This window comes from Ictidomys tridecemlineatus, chromosome 4 (genome assembly GCF_052094955.1).
Source record: "Ictidomys tridecemlineatus isolate mIctTri1 chromosome 4, mIctTri1.hap1, whole genome shotgun sequence".
In the NCBI taxonomy this organism is placed as follows: Eukaryota; Metazoa; Chordata; class Mammalia; order Rodentia; family Sciuridae; genus Ictidomys; species Ictidomys tridecemlineatus.
The window spans coordinates 65,414,225-65,427,142 of record NC_135480.1 but is presented as its reverse complement, the minus strand read 5'-3'; the positions used below and the strand labels follow the sequence as shown (position 1 = coordinate 65,427,142).

Here is a 12,918-nt window from a genome sequence, read left to right as displayed (position 1 = left end):
GTGTCAGAGTTAATAAGCTCATCCGTGGAACCAGGACCATATTGGAGGAGGTGGCGTTGTCAGACCAAAGGAAAGGTCTGTGTTTGAGTTCCACCTCTGGTGCTTGCTCTCCCTGTTACACCTTGGACAAGTCGCAGACTTCTCTGAATCTGTTTTCCCATCTAAAAATGGGGATCATATTACCTACTTCAGTAGGCTGGAGGAACAAGTGAGATGATATACATAAAGTGCTTGCCATAAACCTGGCACAGAAGAGCTGCTACATGAATTCTTAATTACCTTATACCAATCTAGTTATTCTTTATTTCCTTTGGTTTTAAAAATAAACCTAAATAATATCAAAATATATGAAGTGAAATTCCCCCTTACCACACTCCCCAGTCTACCTCTGCAGACAGGGGGCAGGGTGTGGCTCAGTGGCAGTGCGCTTGCCTAGCATGCATTAGGCCCTGGGTTTCACCCCCAGAACTGAGAGAGAGGGGGGGGGGCAGACACGTTAGTATGTACTTTTTAGCTTTTCTTTTTTTAAATATCTACTAATGTGTAGAAGCATATACATTCACATATGTGTGTCTTTAAAAAAAAAAAGAAGAAAGAAATCTCATATATGGCTCTGAAATTTACTTTTCCACATCACAATATATGGTGTGTCTCTCTGTCAGGTCATGTGGTTCTATAGATGTGATCTAATAAATAATGTCATTCATCTGTCCTTGCTCCCTGCTGCAATTGTTTCTGTCAGCTAGAATCCTTCAGCAGAATTGCTGGGGTCTGGGTAGCCCAGTGGTAGAGCCTTTGCCTTCCATGTGTGAAGCCTTGGATTTTCAATCCCTAGTACTAACCCCCTCCCCCACCAAAAAAAAAAAAAAAGAAAGAAAAAAAAGGAAAGGAAGAATTGTTGGGGCAAAGTGTATGTGTAGTACATTTTCTAATAATACTGCAAATGGCCCTACAAGTTACTGAGTTATTTTTGCATTAAGACCTCGATATTCTCTATTTTCTGTATATGTCACATAAGAATCTATTCAAGGGCTAAGTTGCATAGAGAGATAGTGTCCTTTCTGGTACCATTTATTTTTCAACAGGCGCTGAAAAGGTGTCAGAGGATAAATGTGTTTGATTAGCAAAAATCAGCCTCATGGAAAATAGTCAGGCTCCATCCTGCTATTTGTCCCTGTTAGAGGACAATGCGCCGCACGCTGTGTTCAAGGCCCAATGTAGAAGTGCATTGGATAGAATAAATGGGAGTCCTAGTTCTCTTTGTGAAAAGCCAGTGAAGATTATGTGAGGCAAGATTCTGAAAGAGAGCAGGGGAATAAAACCTCTTCTCAAAAGAGGTCCCAGCGGTTGGTGAGAAGGTGAATAAGTAAAGAAAGGGAAACGAAATGTGGCCTCGGTTCCCTGGGGAGTTCAAGATCTCACTTTGCTTTCCTGTTGTTCCTGTGATTTTTAGAGAGAATGAGTCTAGAAAAAGATGGTTTCAAAAGAAAAAAATCAAAATCGAGTCCTGTCCTGCCTTACTTATGTAAGAGCACCTGTCACGTGCTGTACAATAAGTCCCAGGCAGACTCCCGAGAAAGATCACTTTGTAAACCACCCTTGCACCAACCGGAGGCCAACAATTGCCCTTTGTCCCTGGAGCCCTCCCATCATCCCACTATGAAGTCGCTGGTTTGGGCAAGAAGAAATTATTCCATTGTTTGTTAGAAATTAGATCAGTAAGGTGATGTCATTCATGATGTAAGGAAGGCCTTCCTTGGGTCCTGGCTGTTCCAGATGTAGGAAATCATGTGCTGCTGCTTGCTACATTTTTTTTTTTTCTTTAGGTCCCTAGGCAATATGGGCTCATAGAAAATAACCTGCTCTACAGAAGAATTTACTTGGGTGCTGAAACTCTTCTTTTCCTCTCCTTCCTCCTTTTGATGAAATACAATTAACATTTATTTAGTGATATATACAACAATGCATGAAGAAAGAAAGAAGTTAATAAATGTCTTGATCATTCTTGGATTTCAAGGTCCACACCCTCTCCTCACCCCAGTACTGGGGATTGAACCAGGGGTGCTCATACCACTGAGTTATACCCCTAGCATTTTTATCTTATATTGAAACAGGTCTCAACTAAGTTGCTGAGGCTGGCCTCCTGCCTCAGCCTGCTGAGTTGCTAGGATTATAGGCATGTGCCACCATGCCTGCCTCTGGATTATGTTTTATTGTTATCTTAATAAAGCTATATTTTAAAGTTATAACATGTTTATTTTAAAATATTTGTCAGGGCCTTTTTATGGAAGCAATTATTTCATTATACTATATTTATAACTGGGTCAATAAAGACTTGTTGATAATGTTTGCAGATGTTGGTGAGGTGCATCCAGATTAAGCCAGGCCACAATATGGCTCAAATGTGGCCCTCTGAGAAAATGGAGAAAATGGACCTTAATCTGACTGGAGTCATTCTTGGATTTAGATACATATTTTTTCTCTTGTTCTAGGGATTAAAACAGGATTGCTCTACCACTGAGCTACACCCCAAGCCCTTTTATTTTATTTTATTTTGAAACAGGATCTCCACTAAGTTGCCAAGGTTGACCTCTTGCCTTAGCCTCCCAAATCACTGGATTACAGGCATGCACCATCTTTATCTGGGAATATCTAACAATTCCCACTGCCACTTCTCTCTATATAATATATATTTATATAATACATATTCCTTTCTTATAAAAAAGATATATATATGTGTGTGTATATGTGTGTGTATGTGTATGTGTGGGTGTACACACACACACACACACACACACACACACATTCCTTTTCTTTTTTTCTTAAAATAGTGTCTTTCATGTTGTCCAGGCTAACCTCAAACTTAGGGATTCAAGAAAGTTTTCTTCTTCAGCCTCTTTTAAGACCCTTCCTTGAGCTGCTGGGATTACATGCATATACCACAGCAGCCAACTCCATTATATATTTTAACTAATTAATTAATTTTTTGGTACCAGGGATTTAACCCAGGCATTTAACCACTGAGCCATTGCCGCAGTCTGGCTGGGCACAAAATAACAGAGCCACCACAAAAGCCTTGTAGATTCAAACAGCAACTCTTTATTCCCGAACTCTCACCGGCACTCTACACGCACGTTCTGGGGAAAATTACAGCTCCACCAGGCTCTGCATCCCAAATACTCTCCGAATCCTGCGAGAACTCAAGGGAAACTCAAGGAGTGGGCGCCTGAGGCAGCAGGATATGCTCTATTCCCAGCAGGATCCACCCTAAACCTGGATCTGCCCTAAACCCAGATCCGCCCTAATCCCTGAGCAAGGTCACCTTTCATACAATGTCACTGCAAATGACCTAGGTCCAAGGCAAGCCCATTTCCACAATGGAGAGTCCTCCCTCTAAGCAACATTGGGTTAGGCTGACAAGGAAATTGCCATGTGTCATTCCTACTTGGCTATGGCTCTCAGCAAGCCATACCCCCAGCCCTTTTTTAAAATTTTAAAACAGGGCTTCACTAAGTTGCTTAGGGCCTCACTAAATTGCTGAGGCTGGCTTTGAACTTGCCTAAACGCACCTCTTGCCTAAACGCACCTGGCTCCATTGTATATTTTAAATTCACATTTTAAAAAAACCTATTTAAATGTCTAGTAATAGGAGACTGATTGTACAAATATCATAGAAGACCCATGGAAGACAACACACTTGAAAATTCAAAATGGATGAAAAAAGAAAACTTCTCTGATTAAATCTGTTATATATATTTTTACATTGAATCATGTAAATATGCCTTGTACATTTGAAAGTTTTAATTTAGTTAGATAAGGTTACACACACTGTAATCGCAACTGCTCGACATGTAAAGGTAAAATTTCTAAGCTGATTCTAAGCTGCAAAAGTCTGAGTTAAAGTGTAAAAGACTGGGCATTGTAAAGCTTCTAAATGGCAAGGTCTGGGCTAAAAAGTAAAGACTAGGTATCGTTAAAATTCTTCTGCTACTCCCGGAACCTGTAATCTCTGTAGCTGTTAGGACAATGCGGGAACTGCCCAGTAAATATCTCCATTGATTCCCTGGTTGTTTAATAGCTAAGGGCTCCAGGTAGCATGGCACGTAAACATCTAGGCTCCAAAACCAATCAGTTTAAATGTGTACCCCGCTTAGGAGTGACCAATCACCCCTGCCCAGATTGTTCCCGCCAATGAATGTACGAATCCCGTCTCAGAGTTGTTGTTCAATTTTCCTGTGCCTCATGATGATTTGTTCTGATGTATGCAAAGCCCACCGCCCTCTCCAGAAAGCGTACTTAAGCTCTGCTTGACCTCTGCTCTGGGCTCTGGGCTGCTCTCCCTTCTTGAGTGAGCACGGAGCCCTAGCGCGCTGGAATGGATCCCCAATAAATCCCCCTTGCCAATTGCATGAAGTCAGTCTCTTATGTGGTCTCTTTCTCCGACGCTCCACTGGACCCTTACAGACAGGCTGAAGCTGAAGGATTGCAAGTTCAAAGCCAACTTCAGCAGTGAGATGCTGTTTGAAAATAAACTCTTTAAAATAGAGCCCAGGGAGGTACCTCAGGAGTTGAGTGCTTGCCCAATGTGCACAAAGCCCTGGATAAAATCCCAGTACTGAAAAAAACAATCAAAGAAATTTCTAAGACTTTAACAGACTGAAAATGATGAACCTAATTACATGAAGTTAATAATGCAGCTACACAGAGGAGACCATTATATCAAGTGATTTACAATATATTTCTGTATACACCAAGTAGAATATAAGGGCAGAGTGCTGCAAAGACATTTCATTTAATAGTTATATTGCTAACAGAAATTTTTATACTTGTGAGACTACTTTCTATATAGTGTAGGATAAAATAATATGTAATTATGTTAATATTAAGAACCAAGATTTTCAGTTCAAGAGGAGAGAAATATAAAATCAAAGTCATTAATATAAATAAATCTTAATATTGAATTTGAATTAGAAATATCAGTGTAAACTTGTGATTTTTTTTTCTTCTTTTTTCCCTCCTATTTCTGTATTTTTCAGAAAAACCTGGAAAAACCCATGGGTAGTGAGCAGCCTCTAGTGCCCAGGTTGTGATCCCTAAATGACATTCTCCATGAAGAGGAATTGGACTTCTTGAACGGCCAATTCCAAGGGCAATGCATGGACCAGATGAGGTTGGAACATCTTATTGAGGCCAAAGTCATAAAGTTATCAAAGATTTATGACTTGGATGGAGAACCAACAATAAGGGGTTCCAGTTGAACAAAGATAGGATAATTTAAATATCAAAAAAAGTTGTGAGGGCTGGAGATGTGGCTCAAGCGGTAGCGCGCTCGCTTGGCATGCGTGTAGCCTGGGTTCGATCCTCAGCACCATATACCAACAAAGATGTTGTGTCCGCCGAGAACTAAAAAATAAATATTAAAAATTCTCTCTCTCTCTCTCTCTCTCTCTCTCTCTCTCTCTCTCCTCTCTCACTCTCTCTTTAAAAAAAAAAGTTGTGACTGAATTTGATTGAAGTACTTAGAATATATAAGAACTTAATAGGTTCAGGAGGGTATCACTGGTCATCTCTAATCTTCACCCTAAAACTTGGCAACTAAAGAGAAATAATCAGGCACTGTGTCGCGGCTTGTCGTGTGCTACGGTTTGACTTTCCGAGACTGTGTGCTGGAGGCCTGGCCTCAATCTAATGGTATTGAAAGGTGGTGGACCTTTAAAAGGGGGCCACATGGGAAGTGTTTGGGTCATGAATGCCCTAATGAAGAGACTAATACTGGTCTCTTGGTGTGAGTTAGGTCTCACGGGGATGGATTATGTTCCGAAAGAGCTGCTTGTTATAAAAGAGCAATTCTGGCCCCTCCCCATTCTCCTGCCTCCTCTCTAACCATGTGACACCCCCCTACTTCTTCCCTGCCCCGCCTTTTTTCCTTATATGTAGCACTCCTACCGTGTGATGCCATCCATCAGCCATAAGGCTGTCACCAAAAGCTGATGCCAACACCATACTCTTGGTCCTCCAAAATCATGAGTCAAATATACCTTTCTCCTTTATAAAGTTTCCAGTCTCAGGTATTTTGTTATAACAATACAAAGAGATTAAGACATGTTGCACCTCCAATACAATCTGAATTTCAGGGTGACTATATAGCCTTAGTTGATAAGGAATAGTTTTTTTTTTTTTTTTCCTTAGGGTACCAGGAATTGAATCCAGGAGTACTCGGCCACTGAGTCACATCCCCAGCCCAATTTTGTATTTTTTTTTTTTTAATTTAGAGACAGGGTCTCACTGAGTTGCTTAGCACCTCCCCATTGCTGAGGCTGGCTTTGAACTCATGATCTTCCTGTCACCCTACCCCAACCCACTCCCCAATCGCTGGCATTACAAGTGTGCCCCCACCATGCCCAGCTGGAAAAGTTCTTCTTTACAGATAAATTCCAGCTAATAAATGTGGAAAGGAACGATGGAATTAGAAAAACACCATTTTACAAAGATCAGTAAAGGATGAAAACATTAGATAAAAGGCTTATGTAGAACTTGAACCTGCTGATGAATGTCAACTGTACTCCATATGGAACAGACACATAGGATGTACTGCTTGAGGTGCCCCGTTTATGGAAAAAAAAACGCTGAATCTAATAAGTCTTTAGAACTAACTCCCAGTTTACATAAAATATGGGGGGGGCAGAGAAAAAGTTTAAGTGACATCACAAAGACATAATGGATAAATCCAGAATATGGGGTATTCTATAGAACAACTGAACGAGTTGAATTAATAAGTCAATGGCTTGAGGGGGGGGAAAGGTATGGTGGAATAGGGAGAAACTGTTCTAGTTTTAAAAGACTCAGAAGGCATAACCATCAAATATAGTGTAAGGGCCCTTGTTTGGATCCTGATTCAAACAAACCGACCGTAAAACAAAAACAACAACAACAAAAAAAACACCATTTCTTTAGTTATCAGGGAAGTAAAGAGAATTGCTTAAGAATTAGATGACTAGAAAATTGTTATTTTCATGAGGTGCATTACTGCAGTAAAGTTATGTAAGGAAATATTTGTGTACGAAGAATCTAGGGAGAAAATAACACGAGGTCTAGGATTTGCTTTAAAATACTTGCATAGACAAAGAAGAGGACTAGATGGAGCAAGTGTGGAAAAATCCTGATAATTGTTGAAAATGGGTGACTGGTTTTATTTATACTGTTCTTTCTAATTTTGCTGATTACATTTTTTTTCATAATAAAGTGATAGCGTGGAGACAGGCTAAACAGACAATTCAGCCTGATCTCTGTGTGTTGATGGAGCAAACAAATGGAACAAGTCACTGCAGATCAGATTAACCTTCCATTCTGGGCCTGTCAGCTCGCACTATGCCTTAAAAGCACATCTGGGGGTGCTGATCACACCTTGGACGATGAGATCATGCGGATGGTGGAAGGGTTGTTGCGGGTGTTAAGATTCTCTCTCTCTCACTGTTGGTTTTGCTAACACCTGAGGTGGCACCTCAGCAAATCCAAGCAAAAAGCTGAGCAGTTTGCAATGTTCTTTTACTTCAAAAAAAAGTTAGTCACACTCCATGTCTTTGCTGATTCACTGAGGAATAATTTTTGTCCTATAAGTAGATGAAACAACTTCTTTTTTAGATGGAAGATTACAAAAGTCGGAGATGGTGAACATTGCCAACTGTGGGACCAATCTCCTCTCCAGAACCTGAGGCAGGCAAACATCACTAATTAATCTTAGTTTTTCTGTCCCACTAAACTTGGCTCCTTGCCACGCTGCTCCGCCTAGCACCTTGTTGATGAAATTTTCTTGTCTTTCCTACCCAAAATATCTTCAGGTTGATTTATAGAGTGAAGAACTCACTTAGCTGTGTTTTCATTTCTACAGTGGAACCAAGAAGAAGAAAATACCTTGAACAGAAATTCAAGGGGCCTGGGGAATGTGGCTCAGAGGCAAAACATATATGCTTTGAATATATGAAGCTCTGGGTTCAATCCCCAGCACTTAAAGAAAGAAAAGGAAGGAAGACGGGAAGGAAATAGCTAAAGGAATTTAGTTAGACTAGATTAGATTTAAGGAAGAACCTCATGTAAGGATTATTGAAATGTGGAATAATCACTTAGAAAGATGAAGATTTTTTTTCTTTTTGTTTTAAATTTCTATTAGTATTTTTTTAAAGAGAGAGAATTTTTTAATTTTTTATTTTATTTTATTTTATTTTATTTAAAGAGAGAATGAGAGAGAGAGAGAGAGAGAGAGAGAGAGAGAGAGAGAGAGAGAGAGAGAGAGAATTTTAATATTTATTTTTTAGTTTTCGGCAGACACAACATCTTTGTTTGTATGTGGTGCTGAGGATCGAACCCGGGCCGCACGCATGCCAGGCGAGCGCGCTACCGCTTGAGCCACATCCCCAGCCCTCTATTAGTTATTGATGGACTTTTATTCATTTATTTGTTTATATGCAGTGCTGAGACTCTAGAATCCACACATGCTCAGCATCGCGCTACCACTGGACCACAACCCCAGCCCCAAAGATTTTTTTTTCTTTTTTGTTACTGGGGATTGAACCCAGGGGTGCTTTACCACTGAGCTACATCCCCAGCCCTCTTTACTTTTTATATGAGACAGGGCCTTGCTAAATTGCTGACATGCAATCCTCCTGCCTCAGTTTCCCAAGTCTCTGGGATTATTAGTATGGAACTGTACCCGGTCAAGATATTTTTCTGAACAGACCTACTAAAACTGTTCAGAATCTTATTGTCTGGAATAATTTAGGACCAACAGGGTTGACAACCACTTTTTGGCCTGTGTCAGGACATCTGGTGCTTTTGCCTGCTCAGCATCGCTTTCCCGTATGACAGAATATTCCTTATAATAGAATATTATTTCCTTTGGGGGAATCTGTGTTTACATAGGGCTGCTGCTTTCTTTCTGGACAGGCAGGAAAACCTAGCCAATCCAATTACCCTGTTTCCTTAACAACAGAAGTTAATAAAGGGACGGGCACTTGACTCAAGTGGGTACGTAGCAACCCCTAGCCAGATCTTTTGGAGAAAAAACCCTTTTTTTCCACTGAATCCCAGGAGCCACAGTGCTCTCCATGTGGGGAGAGCCAAGAAAACACTGGAGATGCTGGGGGAAATGAGTCTTCCTTAAATTATTCGAACCCTTTGTTATAAACAGCCTAAAGCTCAAGATTCACACCTGAATTTTAAAAATGAACACCAATAAATTGCCATATTTTTCTTTAGTTAGTTTACATTGGGTTAGTGTCATTTCTATGGGAAATCTTAACTAGCATGGCATGTGAGATGCTTCATTCAGTGAATTAAGGTTTATAAATCAGCTCTGGTCACTTTGCCATCCTGGGGATTCAGAAGGGAAAGACAACTCTTGTCTCACAGTTCACAGTTAAAGAGACAGTTTCAATTCAGCAATTTTACAACAAATGATGCTTACATGGTGGTTAATGTGTTGCGGGCACTAGTCTAAACATTTTACCTATTCAGAACATTTAGTTCTTTTTTTAAAAAAAATATTTTAGTTTTCAGTTGTAGTTGGACACAATATTTTTATTTTTATTTATATGTGGTTCTGAGGATTGAACACAGGGCCTCGAATGTGCTAGGCCACAGATCTACCACTAAGCCACAACCCCAGCCCAGAACATTTAGTTCTTACAACACTTTGAGATAGGTTCTGTTGATTTTTCCATTTTTGAGAGGGGAAACCCGGCAGAGAGAGGTTAAAGAACTTGCCCAAGCCTACCAAGTTTAGAGTAGAAGATTTGGGATTCAAACCCAGGTAGGCTGGTTTTTAATCATCATATTCCAGAGCTTCATTATACCCAAGAGCCATCATTGGAGTTATACTGAAGAATAATCAAGGACAATGGCTACATTCATAGGATGTGAGATCCTTGCCTATTGGGGTAGGTGCATTTCTGCCTTAATACGATTAATCTTCTCAAAGACTTAATGCAGCAAAGGTTATTCATTGTCCAGCTGAGGAAACTGAGCCTCACAGAGATTAAGTGACTTGCTTAGATCACACAGCTAACAACTGCCAAAGCCTGACCAGGTCCAGTTATATCTGCTTCTCAGCCTTTGCTCTTTCCATTGGATACCCTGGAGGCCTTGCCTACCAGCTTTTCCACTAGGGCTGCAGCCCGTTGTTGGCTGCCAGAGGCTGGAAAATGGAGTCAACACTGGGAGTTCTCCTATGCCAGAGAGTATGGCATATGCTGCTCCCTGCACTGCTCTTGGAATTCGTGCATATCTTGCAACTGATATTGGCTGACAATATATTGGCTGCCAGGGGGGAAGAGATTCAGAAACTCCTAGTAAGCATTCTTTGGAGAGTATAAAAGGTTGCCATTATTTATTTTTATGGCAGCTGTTCCAAGGTTGACGGAGGAGACATTGCTTTTGTGCTACTTCCTCCTTTCAGGCACCTATGAATGAGAGGGCTGTGGATAAGATATGAGTCAGGTATCCTGAGGACAAAGCACATATTCCATTAGAAAACAGGGGAATGAGAGGGGAGCCTTCTTGATCACACCAAGCATTCTTATCTAAGAAAACCTTCCCTGGGGGTTGGGGTTGTGGCTGAGTGGTAGAGTGTTGGCCTGGCACATGTGAGGCCCTGGGTTCAATCCTCAGCGCCACATAAAAATAAGTATATAAAATAAATGTATTGTATCCATCTACAACTAAAAAAAAGAGAGAGAGACAGACAGAAGAGAGAGAGAGAGAACCACTCCTTGGTACTGAAGAAGCTCTTGGGGGTACCTTCATATAACCAGTTAGGGGACTTACGGGGCTCCCTATGCCTCTGGAAAACATTTCAACCATGATATACTTTTGTGCTTCTGTGCCCAAATGTGTACTGAGAGTTTACTGAGCCCTTTATATAAATTAATTCATTCATCCTTATAATAACGCCATTTTACAAATGAGGAAAACCAGGCATAAGGAAGTTAACTCAGCACTAACTGGGTTACGTGCTCACCAGGAGTCCATGATGTTTGCTAACAAGCAATTTTTTTTTTTCCAGGAACACGTGGTGTCATTCTATTAAAGACAATGTAAACCTGTAAAGTAGGAGTATAAAAAGAAGTTAAATTATTATTTCCATGAAAATTGAGTTGAATGTTTTGGAAAGATTTATTAATTTTTTTAATTGTTGACTTAGATAGAAGATCATGCTTTTCTACCTCCATGTCAGTTGCTACTAATTAGAAAGCCTTTCCTCTTGTTTTCCTCCTTCAAATGCATCTTCCAGAATCCAGTTCAACTGTGACCTTCTCTGAGAAACCCTTGATTACTCAAGTTTTATCAGTTCTGCCCCTCCTTTATCACATGCTACTTAATCTCTCTGAGCCTTGGAGACTATAAGTGTGAAACAGAAAATAATACCTACCAGGCAGGATTATTATGCAGACTGAGTGAGGTGAAGTTTCTAGGGCTATATGAGTCATAGCAGGTATTCAACCAATGGCAGAAGTTACAGTGAACCTGTCCCATGGTAGGTGAATGAGATGGCCTGTGCCCCTGAAGCCACAGACTATCATGTGACTATGTACCTACTTTTGGCTGCACTTGCCCTGCAGTAAGCTGACACAGATTTTACAAATGTAAATGGAAACTTTTCTAGATCATTTTAGACACTGACACCATTATGTCTTCCAGGTTCTCAGCATTTGATGAAGTCATTCAGGAGGCCTGAAGAGCAACAGCACATAGCCTTTTCAGAGACAGCTTTCTTACATTTAAGTCACCAGATTTGCCCTGAAGCCCAAAGGGGCCATAGGAGGAGCTTCAAGAGAAACAGATTTCAATTCATGGAGGCCACATGGACCTGGCTCTGGAATCTCTCCAAGTTGGGTTCAAACCATAGATGTGCCATTCACTGGCTATTTGACCTTGGGAAAGTTATACAATGACAGATAATCACCTCATCAAAAAAATAGGGGGGCTGGGGATGTGGCTCAGCGGTAGCGCGCTCGCCTGGCATGCGTGCGGCCCGGGTTCGATCCTCAGCACCACATACCAACAAAGATGTTGTGTCCGCCGAGAACTAAAAAATAAATATTAAAAATTCTCTCTCTCTCTCTCTCTCTCTCTCTCTCTCTTAAAAAAAAAAGAAAAATAGGGATCATAATTCTCATTTCATAAGATGTAATGAGGTGTAGATGAAATGAAGTTTCAAGTGTCCTGTACAGTACTTGGCACATGGTAAATACATGCTAAACCCCGGCCTCCTGTTAGGGGAATACAGGAGGTAGGGATGAGGCAGGCACACTCCTAACCTCTGAGTACGGTATTGCAAAGCTTCTTATGTGCCATTGTCATGAAGGCTGGTTTGGATAGCCCTTTGATCTGACCCTGCATGTATTCTTTTCTCAGTCTTTTAGTATAAATTATATAATAAATTCACATTTCATTATTTACAGGCAAGGTTATCTTGAGTGAGGTACCAGCCTCCGAGAACCTCATTTTCTTTACAGTATACAGATACAAGATACATCCATCTTGCAAGAATATGAAAGGAACAGAAATAGTGAAAAGCACCTAAGATGGTGCTGACACATAATAGGTACTCAGGTGTCCAAGGAATCATGGCTAGTAAGAGAAAAGTAATAAAAAAAAATGAAGAGTATAGTAAATATTTTATATGACCTAGATGTTGGTCTATTAATTGAAAAAGTTGATTAGAGCAAGGAATCTAAAAATAAATAAATAAATAAAAAGCTACCATTCCTGCCCCCCCCCCATACCCTAACAGTTCTACTGAGCTCATCAAACCTGTTAATTCCACCCCTCCTGGCAGCTCCCACCCCCGCTGCTGGCCTGTACTGATAGACATGAGTCACCCACCTACAAAGGCTAGAAATACCGCTCCAAATAGAAAGTTTG

At 40.6% G+C, this 12,918-nt stretch overlaps 1 long non-coding RNA gene across 2 annotated transcripts in view; it reads left to right on the top strand.

Annotated features, from left to right (window-relative positions):
* The window catches only part of LOC144377142 (uncharacterized), a 33,689-nt gene extending 21,586 nt beyond the window's left edge, over positions 1-12,103 (top strand). The window contains exons 1-2 of one of the 2 annotated variants that reach the window (XR_013437809.1): positions 4,921-5,170; positions 11,692-12,103. This is a non-coding gene — a long non-coding RNA (uncharacterized LOC144377142). Of the gene's footprint in view, positions 1-4,920; positions 5,171-11,691 lie in introns of those variants that run through there. The other variant, XR_013437810.1, reaches the window with a different exon arrangement.
* The last annotated feature ends 815 nt before the right edge of the window (positions 12,104-12,918 follow it).